This window comes from Molossus molossus, unplaced genomic scaffold (assembly GCF_014108415.1).
Source record: "Molossus molossus isolate mMolMol1 unplaced genomic scaffold, mMolMol1.p scaffold_m16_p_3, whole genome shotgun sequence".
Taxonomy (NCBI): domain Eukaryota; kingdom Metazoa; phylum Chordata; class Mammalia; order Chiroptera; family Molossidae; genus Molossus; species Molossus molossus.
Genome location: NW_023425366.1, coordinates 129,506,493 through 129,518,121, shown reverse-complemented (window position 1 = coordinate 129,518,121; position 11,629 = coordinate 129,506,493).

Here is an 11,629-nt window from a genome sequence, read left to right as displayed (position 1 = left end):
GGAGTCCATCTGCTCCCCAGAAACTTGTTTTCTTTTACCAGCCAAGCATTTCAGACAGCAGATGCCTTGAGAAGGAATGCGTGCAAATTCCTTTTGCAGCTGCTGGGACGTTCCCACAGTCCAGCTCCCAGAATCGGCCTGCCACAGGCAGCTGGGACCCCAGCCTGGGCTCTCTGGGACTTACTGAAGTCTATGCTGTCCCAGTGGAGTCACCAAAAACTGTAACTGAAAATGCAGGTTTGTCCCTGGCCGGTTTGGCTCAGCGGTTAGAGCGTCGGCCTGCGGTCCTGAGAGACCCGGGTTCGGTTCCCGCTAGGGGCGAGTACCTCGGTTGCAGTTTGTCCCCAGCCCTGGTCGGTTGTGTGGGTGGTAGCTATTCGATGTGTTCCTTTCACATCGATGTTTCTCTCTCTCTCTCTGTTCCTCTCTCTCCCTCCCACTCTACCTGAACAAAAAAATGGAAAAATGTCCTCAGGTGAGGATAAAAAAGAAAAAAAAGAAAATGCAGGTTTGGCTACTTGGAGCAACAAAAGGTGCTGATGCAAAAGGAAAGAGGTTTATTCAGGTGCCACTCTCTGGGTGAATAAGCATCTCAAAGACCAACCCCCCATCCTGCCCAACCCCATGGTTCTTATTGGGATAGGGAGTGTAGGTTCTTTTTTGTTTTATTTTGTTTTTTTTTACAGACTCTAAAATTTATTTATTTATTAAAATGTATCTTTATTATTGAAAGTATTACAGATGTCCCTCCTTTTCCCCCCATTGACACCCTCCTCCCTTCTCCTGCCCCCGCCCCAACTACCTTCATCACACGGTTGTCTGTGTCCATTGGTTATGCATATATGCATATCAGTTCTTTGGTTTAAGAATTTTTTTTTAATTAATTTATTTTTGTTACAAATGTTTCTCCTTTTTCCCCCATTGACTCCTGATCCCGCCCCCGCATCCATCCCCAGCATCGAGGGTTCTTTTTCAATACAATTATCTTGCTAGCTTTTGGCACTCAAGCCCTATCCATTCATTTTTCTAGCTTTTGGCACACTCAATATAAGAACCTCCCCCTGACCCATCTTGGCCAAAGCCTGTGCTCCCTGACTGTCTATGGTAACAAAGGTATATAATACCTTACATGTCTGTGTGTCCACAATTTGAAATTGAATTAGAGATGAATTCCTAGAAACTATGTAAGTTTTTTAAAATTGTTATTTATTGACTTTAGAGAGAGAGGAAGGAAGAAAGAGAAAGAGAGAAACATCGACTTCTTGTTCCACCATTTATGCACTCATTGGTTGATTCTTGCATGTGCCCTAACTAGAGGTCAAACCTGTAACCTTGGCATGTCTGGCACACTGGGACCATGCTCTAACCAACTGAGCTACCTGGCCAGGGCTAGGTCAGTTTTTTGTTTTTTATCTTCACCAAGGACATTTTTGCACTTATCTTCAGATAGAGCAGGAAGGAGAGAGAAAGGAAGAGAGAAAAACATTGATATGAGAGAGACACATCGACTGATTGCCACCCACATGACCCCAACTGGGGCTGGGGACCTACTGCAACCGAGGTATGACATGCCTTTAGTGGGAACTGAACCTGGATCTCTCTGGTCCATGGGCCGATGCTCTAACCACTGAGCCAAACCGGCCAGGGCTAGGTTGTTTTTTAAAAAAAGGAATTATTAACTAAAAAGTAAACAATATTTTTCAAAAAAGGAAAAATTATTGTAGTTGAGTGTACAGCTAAGATCAAGTTTGGAAATAACATTTACTAATTATTGCTCAAATGATATTACAGCATGACTCTGTGAGTAGGGCTGGGTAAGGGGAATGTTTGTGGTGGTGGAGGTAGAGTGGTTAGAGTTAAATACTTATCTTCCTTAGTAGGAAGTCAATAGGGAATTCCTAAAACTGAAAGGAAAAAATAAAGGCAATGTTAGCATATTGTCTAGACACATAAAGATAAATATCAGAAGAATCACCTAAAAGTGGGAAGTGGTTACCTGGGGTGGAAGGGGCAGTCATACTGTTAATTTTTACAATAAGCTTTGTAGAATTGATACTATACACATGTACAACTTTGATAAAATTAAGAATTTAAAATATATAAAAAGTTAAAAATACTAAATTAAATTTGCTAAATTAAAACTTCATTATAGTGATTAATGTATTGCATACTCTGTTTTACTGAATCTAAAACAAAATTAATCTTAAGATGCACCATATTTTATGTATCAATAAAAAACTGAAAATTAACTATGTGCCATTAATCATGATGCAGGTAAATTTTAGAGACATTGAAATGTGAAAAAAATGTGTCTTAGAAACAATGACATATACCATGTCGGGCGTGTGTGGACATATACAATTATCTCTAACACTGCAACACACCTCGTTATTTTTGTGACTATTTTACAAATGAGGCTTAAAGGGGTCCCATAAGGAAAGCATTTGCTAAGAATGTTTTCATTAATCAAGGAGGAAAGTTGGAGGTTTGAAGATCACATATCTTCATAGTTCCAACATAATACCAACTGACGCGTTATTCGCAAGACCTACCAGCACCTTCTGGGGACACCAGGAATGAGTTTGCAAAGCTAAAATGTGAAGGAATTGACAGAAGTTTGCCATGAGTCGTGGAGCCTGTGGCTTAACTTGACTCAATACAGCGAATCTCACTTAGGTCTGTCAATTTAGGTGGAACTTTTGCTTAAGAGACGGGGTCTCGCTACGTTGCCCAGGCTGGAGTGCAGCGGCTATGCACAGGCACTATTGATCAGCGAGGGACTTTTGATCTGCTCTGTTTCTGACCTGGGCCGGTTCACCCCTCCTTCGGCAACCTGGTAGTCCCCCGCTCCTGTGGTCCTGCAGCCACAGCCTCCCGAGTAGCTGGGGCAACAGGCGTGCACCACCGCGCCTGGCTGGAACTTTTAAAAAATTAATCTTCACCTCAGGATATTTTTCCATTGATTTTTTTTAGATAGAGTGGAAGGGAGGGAGGGAGAGAGAGAAACATCAATGTGAGAGAGATACATTGGTTGGTTGTCTCCTCACAACCCCGACCAAGGCTAGGGATCAAAATGCAACCCAGCTACATGCCCTTGACCAGATTTCAAACCCTCAACCTTTCAGTCAAGGTCCAGTGCTCTAACCACTGAGCAACCGGCCAGGGCTAGGTGGAACTTTGAATGAACAAATTGCTAGATGGCCCAGTTTTTGAAGGGGAGACCTAATTTATGCCCTTGGATGAAGCATTTGTTACAGGGAAAAATTTGCTGGTCACCCTGCTAAAGATGTGTGCTCTGCACACAACTCAACTCCTCCGCAAGAACAAAGTTCTTCTGGGGGAGGCCTAGGTGATCAAGTGGGTTTCCTGGCTGTGGGTAACAGAAATCAAGGCTGGCTAACTTCAGCAAAGAAGCAATTTTGGGGGAAGGAAGTCATTTACAGAATGGAAGGTAAAGTGAAAGAATCAGGCCTCAGAAAAGGGGGTGCCAGGCAACTGGAGCTCTCGGAAGTGGAAGGACCGAACCGAAAAGTCCTCTGCAAGCCCTGCCGTGGAGCTGAACCACTGGTGCCCGGATTCAGATTTCCAGGACACCGCCTCTGACTGGCCATGTTTGGGTTTTGGCCCCTCCCCCCCGCCCCTTAGCACTTGAATAGAGTTTCTCTAGGACTGAAGAGAGGAGTGTTTCCTCGAAGTAAAAATCAGTATTGGGAATAGAAAATGGGGAAAAGGTTTCTGGGAAGGCAAAAATAACAGACTCTCACCCACAGAGCGTATTATTCCCTTTGGGGAGGAAGAGGAAAAGGACCTTGAAGAAACCTTTTCAGGTGGTGGTGTTGCAAAATTGTATTACAGTTTTGCTGCAGCTGTAAACCCTCCTGGAGGCTAATCCAAAGAATCACACTTGATAGGGACTTTTTCAAAATAATAATTTTTTTTTTACAGCCTCACCTACATCGAGTGCATTGCACAGTCTTACGTGTGCAGCTCGATGAGTTTCCAACTCTGCAGCACCCCAGAAAGCTCCCTCGGGCCCCTCTCAGGCAAAGCACCCCAGCCTTCCCCACCTATGGTGACCGCTCTTTTGGTCTTTATTTTGGTAGAGACATTTTATAGGACAAGAGAATGATTAAATAAAAAGGAAAGGAGCCCCGGCCTGTTTGGTTCAGTGGTAGAGTGTCAGCCCACAGATGAGTTGTGGGTTCGATTCCGGCCAGGGACACGTACTTCTGTTGCAGTTTGTCCAAAATAATGTTCAGTTTAAGTTCATTAGACTCTTATCTGACAACCGACAGTTAACTGGTTGGTTACAGAACTAGTTTCCCAATACAAATCTCGATGCTATTAAATGTCATAAGGAAAATGCTTAAGCATTTTATCAGGAATGTTCATTTCTTTCCAGGAGATTCATGTGGTAAGATTTGGTCTCAGGCCAGGTTGGTTGATTTTCCTTGGCAAGAGATCCCCTTGAAGGGCACCCAGGACTGAGCCCCCATGCCCATCCTCACTGCCCACAGCTGAGGGCTTATGACATGGAGACACTCTCCACCTGAAAGCCCACAGATTGGGGGTGACAAATGGTCAGTGTTTGATCCGTGGTGCTGTTCTCCCCTCCACCTGCCCCGGGGCAGAGAAGGAGGCACACCAAGGGCCAGCCAGGGTTCCGCCCTCCCTTCTTCCCCCTCCCTAAAGCTGCTGGGACCCTGTGGGTCCAGGATTCTGATGCGACTTTCTGCTTCTCCTGCTCTTTCTCCTTGTTACCGGTGAGGTGACAAGACCTCAGTTATTGTCTTCTTGAAGGAAAGATTTCAATCAAGAGGCAAAGTGTAGAAAACAAGCAAAAATGTATTGACCGCAGAAAAAATAGACTCAGGGCAGCGAAACAAGAAAGAGCGTAGAGCAAGCAAGAGGCGCGCCCAGGCTGGGCTGCTGCGGCTCACGGGAGTCGGAGGAGCGGCCTGGAGACAGGCTCAGGAGTTAGCTGGGGGAGCGGCAGCTGTCGCTTGCTCCTCTGGTTGCAAGTCTCCTGAGGACCCTTGGAGTTTAGGAGATACATGCCTGTGGGGGACAGAGAGGGAGAAGAGAGGGTACAGGCGTGCTCCTAGGAAGGAGGCACTGGGACCTTCACGTTCAGGGGTTTTCAAGGCTGGGCGTTTAGGGGAGGTCTTAGGGGAGAATCAATGGAACGTTCACCAGCTTTATGCTGATGTACCAAAATGAGAGTTATTCTCTTAATTTGTCTATTCTTGAGTGTGGTTAGCAAATGGCACTAATTGGACTTCTGCTGTCTGTCTCCCCGAGCAGGTGATCTAAGCTACTTACCCTCTGGTTGGGGAGGAGAAGTGCAAACCATTACTCTTAGGTGTCCCCAGTTTAGGGAAGACAGGACTTTCGAGCGGCTGCGAACTGCTGTTTAACTGTCCAGGTTAATTTCCCTGTTCTGCTTGTCCTGAAATTGTCCTGGCTTCTTACTATTCTATAACAGCTCCACCTCTATCGTCACCAGACAGCTGTGTGATGGGGCTGCAAGACCGAAAGAAACCCCTTGTTAAGTATCCCATTCAGTATGTATCAGTAGGGATAGACCGACTTGCTCCAGAATGTTTGGCAGGAATATCTCTAGTGTCGAGGGACGTCTTTGGTTACAATTGATAGCTATCAGGTACACTAGCTTTAGCATAAAAGGGGAATTTATTACAATGATAAAAGGATGTCTTCAAGAATGTGAATTCCGCTGGGCCCTGGGAAGGGTCTTGAGCTGGGAGCCAAAAAACCATTCGCTTTCTCTATGACTCTGATCTTTCCATTTTATCACTTTCTTTGTCCACGCACTGGCTTTCTCTCCTTCTTTAACCCCTCTCAGACTGTGGCCACCCCAGCCCCTTTCTCCCTTGTTCCAGTCAGTCTCAGAGACTAGCTCCAACAAAACAGTCACTGGACAAATCAGGAGCTTACCTTACCATGTCCCAGTTCAGATTCTCCAAAGAGAAACTGACTGGTTCAACCTGAGTTCTCTGTCTCCCACAGGGCCGTGGAGCGGGAGCAGGGATGTACCAGAGGTTCACTGTCTGGTCAGGCAATTCCTAGGAAAGTGGGATTAGGCAGAGGCTCCAGCACCAGCAATTGTCTTTCACTGTGGGGGTATTTCCCGTTAGAAAACCCAGCACGCAACTCACAGACACAGTCCTGGGTATTACAGCATCATGACTAGATCAGTGCTTCCACTGATCTCAAGGACTAGTCCTCATTTAGCTTTATTTTATTTTATTTTATTTTTTAAAATATTAATTCATTTTATTTTATTTATTTTTTTCCAATCCTCACCCAAGGACATTTTTTTCTACTGATCTTCAGATAGAGTGGGAGGGAGGGAGAGAGAGGGAGAGAGAGAGAGAAACATCGACGTGAGAGGGGCACATCAACTGGTTGCCTCCCGCAAGAACGGACCAGGGCCGGGGAGGAGCTGCAACGAGGTACGCGTCCCCTTGACCAGAATCAAACCCGTGACTCATTGGTCCGAGGGCTGACACTCTAATCACTAAGCCAAACCAGCCAGGGCCCTCATTTAGCTTTAAACAATTTAGATGTCCATTTTCATAGCATGGAATAAATTAGATCTACATGTGTCATAACAGGCCTGAAACACAATGTTGGAGTACAAAAACAAGCTGCAGAATAATATTGGTGCAATGAAGTAATGTTTATGTAAATGAAAGGCATATAAAAGACCAAACTTAAACCGGACAACAAATGGATCTGGGCTGACTGTCACTACTTGAGCCAATTACACAGAGACAAGGTTGAATCCTACATGAGCGTTTATTCCAATATCGTGGCAATATGGGGGAGCAGCCAGGTCATCCTGCAAAAATCTGCTCTGTACTCCCTCTATAGCCAGTTTCTTATATTGGATATTACATGAGGAAGTAGGCAAAAAGAATAGTTTTTTATCAGTGGATAAGATGGTTGTGGAAGTAGGCAAAGGGAACAACAAGTAAAACAGTTACAGATCACAGGCCTGAGGAAGTAATGGGAGCTGGGGAACGTGGGCTGTCTCCAGTGCACACCTCCAAGACGCCAAGGTTGTTAGTCTTTCCATGATGGGGGGAGGGGGACAGTCCTCAGGTAAGAAGAATGGACAATTATCACAAGATAAACTCCCAGGGCGTACAGCTCCCAGCCAGGTCAGAATAGGCCTTCTTTAATCAGCACAAAGCAATCAACAGAGTAAGGATGTTCAACATTTCTTGTAACTATGGCTAGTACTCCACTATGATCAGTTCTCCATTACTCTCTCCTGCCCCTTTCAATACTATTTATTATTCATGGTGTATATAAGCACGTGTGTGTGTGTGTGTGTGTGTGTGTGTGTGTATCTATATACATATAGATATATATGAAACCGGACAATGAAATGGGTCTGGGCCACCTCTCACTACTCCGGTCAATTACACAGAGACAAGGTTGCATTGTATATGAGCATCTATTTCAATATTGCCAGCAGTATGGGAGAGCAGTGGGTCATCCCTGAAAAATCTGCTCTCCCCTTTCCCCCATAAACCAACTATTTATATTTAGTAAGGACAAAGATTATGTGGGGAAGTAGGCAAAAGGAATAACAGTGGGAAAAACTGTCACAGATTGATTACAGGCGTGGGGAAGTAATGTGGGCTGGGGCTAGGAGGGGTGGTCTCCAGTGCACCGCCTCCAGTGCTCCAAGGTTGTTAGTCTTTCCACGAAGAGGGGAGAGTTCTTGGTTAAGGATGGGCTGTGTTTAGCATTTCGAGGTTAACTTGGAGGTCCTGGGGCGTAAATCCCCAGCCAGGTCAGAATGTGCTTTCTTGAACCAGGACAAAGCAATTACTGTTAATAAAACATGACTAATATTTCTTATAACTATAGCTAGTCCCCACTATTCTATTTCTCCCTCTGCCCTCCACCCCTAACATGTCTCTGTGTGTGTGTGTGTGTGTGTGTGTGTGTGTGTGTGTATAGATATATATATATGGAAGTATAAGAAATGGATTGGACGGGTGCACATCAAATTCATGATAATAGTTATAACCAGGGGAGGATGTTGGGGAAGGGAGATTTCTTTTTATTTGTAGTGGTCTAATATTTAACAGATTTAAATTTTTAAATTTTTTTTGATGTTTTATTATTTTTTATTATTATTTTCATCTTTTTTGTTGAATGTATTAAAGATGTTCCTCATTTTTCCCCCATTGACCCCCTCCTCCCCACTCTCACCCCCCTACCGCCTTTTCCCACACTGTTGTCTGTGTCCATTGGTTATGCATATAAGTTCTTTGGTTTATTTCTTCCCACCCCCGAACCCCCTTCCCTTGGAGGTTTGTCAGTCTAGCAACCAAGTTGTTCTTAATCCCTTCACCTTTTTCACCCATTTCCCCAACCCCTCTCCCATCTGGCAACCAACAAAATGTTCTCTGTACCTATGAGAATGTTTCTGTTCTGCCTGTTCATTTTGTTTGTAGATTCCATTGCCGATAGATATGTATTCATTGCCATTTTGTTTGTTCATATATTTTATCTTTTTCTTCAAAAAGACCCTTCATCATTTCATACAATAATGATTTGGTAGTGATGAACTCCTTTAACTTTTTCATGTCTGGGAAAGTCTTTATATGGCCATCAATTTTAAATGACAGCTTTGCAGGATAGAGTAATCTTGGGTGTAGGTTCTTGCTTTTCATCACTCTGCATATTTCTTGCCACTCCCTTCTGGCCTGCAAAGTTTCTTTTGAGAAATCAGCTGACAGCCTTATGGGAACTCCCTTGTAGGTAACTAGCTGCCTTTCTCATGCTGCTTTTAAGATTCTCTCTGTCTTGAACCTTTTGCATTCTGATGATGATGTGTCTTGGTGTGTGCCTCTTGGGGTTCATCTTGTTCGGGACTCTCTGTGCTTCCTGGACTTGTATGTCTGTTTCCTTCACCAAGTTAGGGAAGTTTTCTTCCATTATTGTTTCAAATAGGTTTTTGATTTCTTGCTCTCTCTCTTCTCCTTCTGGCACCCCCAAGATGCAAATGTTGGCACGCTTGATGTTGTCCCAGAGGCTCCTTACACTATCCTCATTTTTTTAGATTCTTTTTTCTTTATGCTGCTCTGATTGGGTGTTTTTTGCTTCCTTGTATTCCAAATCGATGGTTTGCTTCTTGGCTTTACCTACTCTACTATTGAATCTGTGTAAATTATTCTTTATTTCAGTTAGTGCCTCCTTCTGAAGGACTGGTTCTCTTTTATGCTCTTGAGGCCCTCACTAAGTTCACTGGGCATTATAAGCAGTATTTTGAACTCAGCATCTGTGAGGTTGCTTATCTCCATTTCGCTTAGTATTTTTCCCGGAGTTTTGTTCTGTTCTTTCACTTGGGACCTGTTTCTTTGTCTCCTCATTTTGGCTGCCTCCCTGTGTTTGTTTCTGTGTATTACTTAATGAGAGGTATGGGGCTCGCTGAGACCAGATGCTGCTTATTTGAAAGAATTTAGGAAAACCTGAAGCAGGATCTAAGACAGGCCAATCCTATGGTTAAGCAAGTAGCAACAGCTTGGGTGGGCCTGAAAGTTGGGTGGGATAGGGCCTCAGGGAGTCACCAGGGCGGGGCTACCAGTGTGAGCCAGGTTGCTGGAGTCCCAGTTATGGGGACTGTCTGCCGCCCCAGGGAAGGGCTCACCAAAGGAACAAAGGCCTCTGACAGCACGTTTGTCCTGGAGAAAGCCCCCTCCAATGCCAAACAGCTCAGTTTGTTGTAGACCAACGAGACAGACCAGACTCACACTCCAAACTGGGTTCAAACTAAGAGAGCTTTATTAGCCGCGCGGCGACTGTCCCATCCTACACAGAGGAGAGAGCAGCCCCGAGCTCAGGGGGAGGTTGCTTATATAGTTGTCTTAGCCCCTGTTAAGGAATTTGGGTTAAGGGTATGTGAGCAAGCAAGCAGTACAGAAGCAGATATTTGCAGTTAGCTGTTATGCCCGAGGGAACAATCAGTTTCTGTGTACACAAAGCAATGGTTATGTATACAATGCAGTGGTTATCTATTAGCAGATAGTTCTTGCCATTCCCTGAAAATCCAGGGGGCAAGGTCATGTGTTTGTCCTTTACATTCCCCACTGGTCTTATGGTTAAATCAAATCTTTGATTCTAAAGCGTCTTCAATTTCTTCCATTGTGGCTGGCGTCTGATAGGGAGTGCTAAGAACCATGAGCTTAACAGCCTGTACTTTTTCTCTAAATAATTGCATTAAGCAATTACTTAGGATTGGGCCACAAGTTAATATTAATAGGAGGAGGATTAAGGGGCTCGCAAGGCCAGTGATAAGAATAGTGAACCATGGGGACCAATTAAAGAGGTTCTCATACCAATTCTTAGAGGTGGATTGAACCTGTTTTCGTTCATCTAGTCACTGTCTAACTAATTTTATGCTTTCTCTAATAATACCAGATTGGTTAGCATAAAAGCAACAGGTTTCTCCTAAGGCTAAACATAGAAGAAATAAACCTGTGGAATAATGCTAGCAAGAATACATAAGTTTTTGGTTCCAATGGGAAAGACGCAGGGAGTCAGTCCTGAGGCGCAAGCAAACCAAGTCCCGGGGGGTGCAGTCAGACCCAAGTCTCTTGTGATGAGGGGCTTAATGGGGTTGGGGTGGTAGCATCCCCGTATAAGTCCGCGTAAGGGGAAGAGCTTAGGTCGTAGTTGCCGATGATGAAGCATGTCCCCTGTCTTTGTAGGACTCCGAGGGTCAGGCAGGGGCCCGTACCTTCATAGCAGTGGCCGCCCTTGAGTGCATCCAAATTGGGTAGGTGCCTTACCAGTGATCAGAGTCAGGAAAGAGACTAGGAGGAAACCCTGGAGAGCTTTATCTTCAGGGGATCCTCGGTCCGCTGTAAGGCCCATTGTTCAGGTATTTGCTCAGGGTGTGCTTTCTTTACCTGAGTATGGTGAATCCAAAATTTCCGTCCTGCTACCTTCAGAGCGGTGGGCGTAGTCAGGATAACAGGAAAAGGGCCGGTCCAGCGAGGCTCGAGGGAAGCAGGCTGATGTTTATTGACCCAGACCCAGTCACCGGGGGTGAAGTCGTGCGGTGGTGGTATCTGGGGTGTCCCCAGTTGGGGTCTGGTGTCCTTGATTAGCTGTTGGGTCTGTTCTCTCAGCCCCTGGATTGCCTGCAAAGAGCTGAGGAGGTTATGGTTACCTAGGTTGGCTAAGACCTTGTCCCTGATTTTGGTTAGAATAGGGGGAGGTCGGCCAAACATGATTTCGAATGGGGTGAACCCTTAAGATAATGGGTAGGGAAAAAGGAAGGAGCCTTACCTAGTTATCTATCGCCCGTCTCAAGGTGGAGCTTAGTTAAAGTTTCCTTTAATGTCCTATTCATTCTTTCTACCTGTCCTGAACTTTGAGGCCTGTAGGTACCATGCAATTTCCAGGTAATCCCTAAAGCTTTAGCTAACAATTTTGTGGTTTGAGCAATGAATGCCGGACCATTGTCGGACCCCAGATCTAGAGGGAGGCCAAATCGGGGGACTATCTCAGAGAGCAGTAACCGGGCTACTGCAGTTTCAGTCTTGGTAGGAAAAGCCTCAGCCCAGCCGGAGTAGGCATCTAT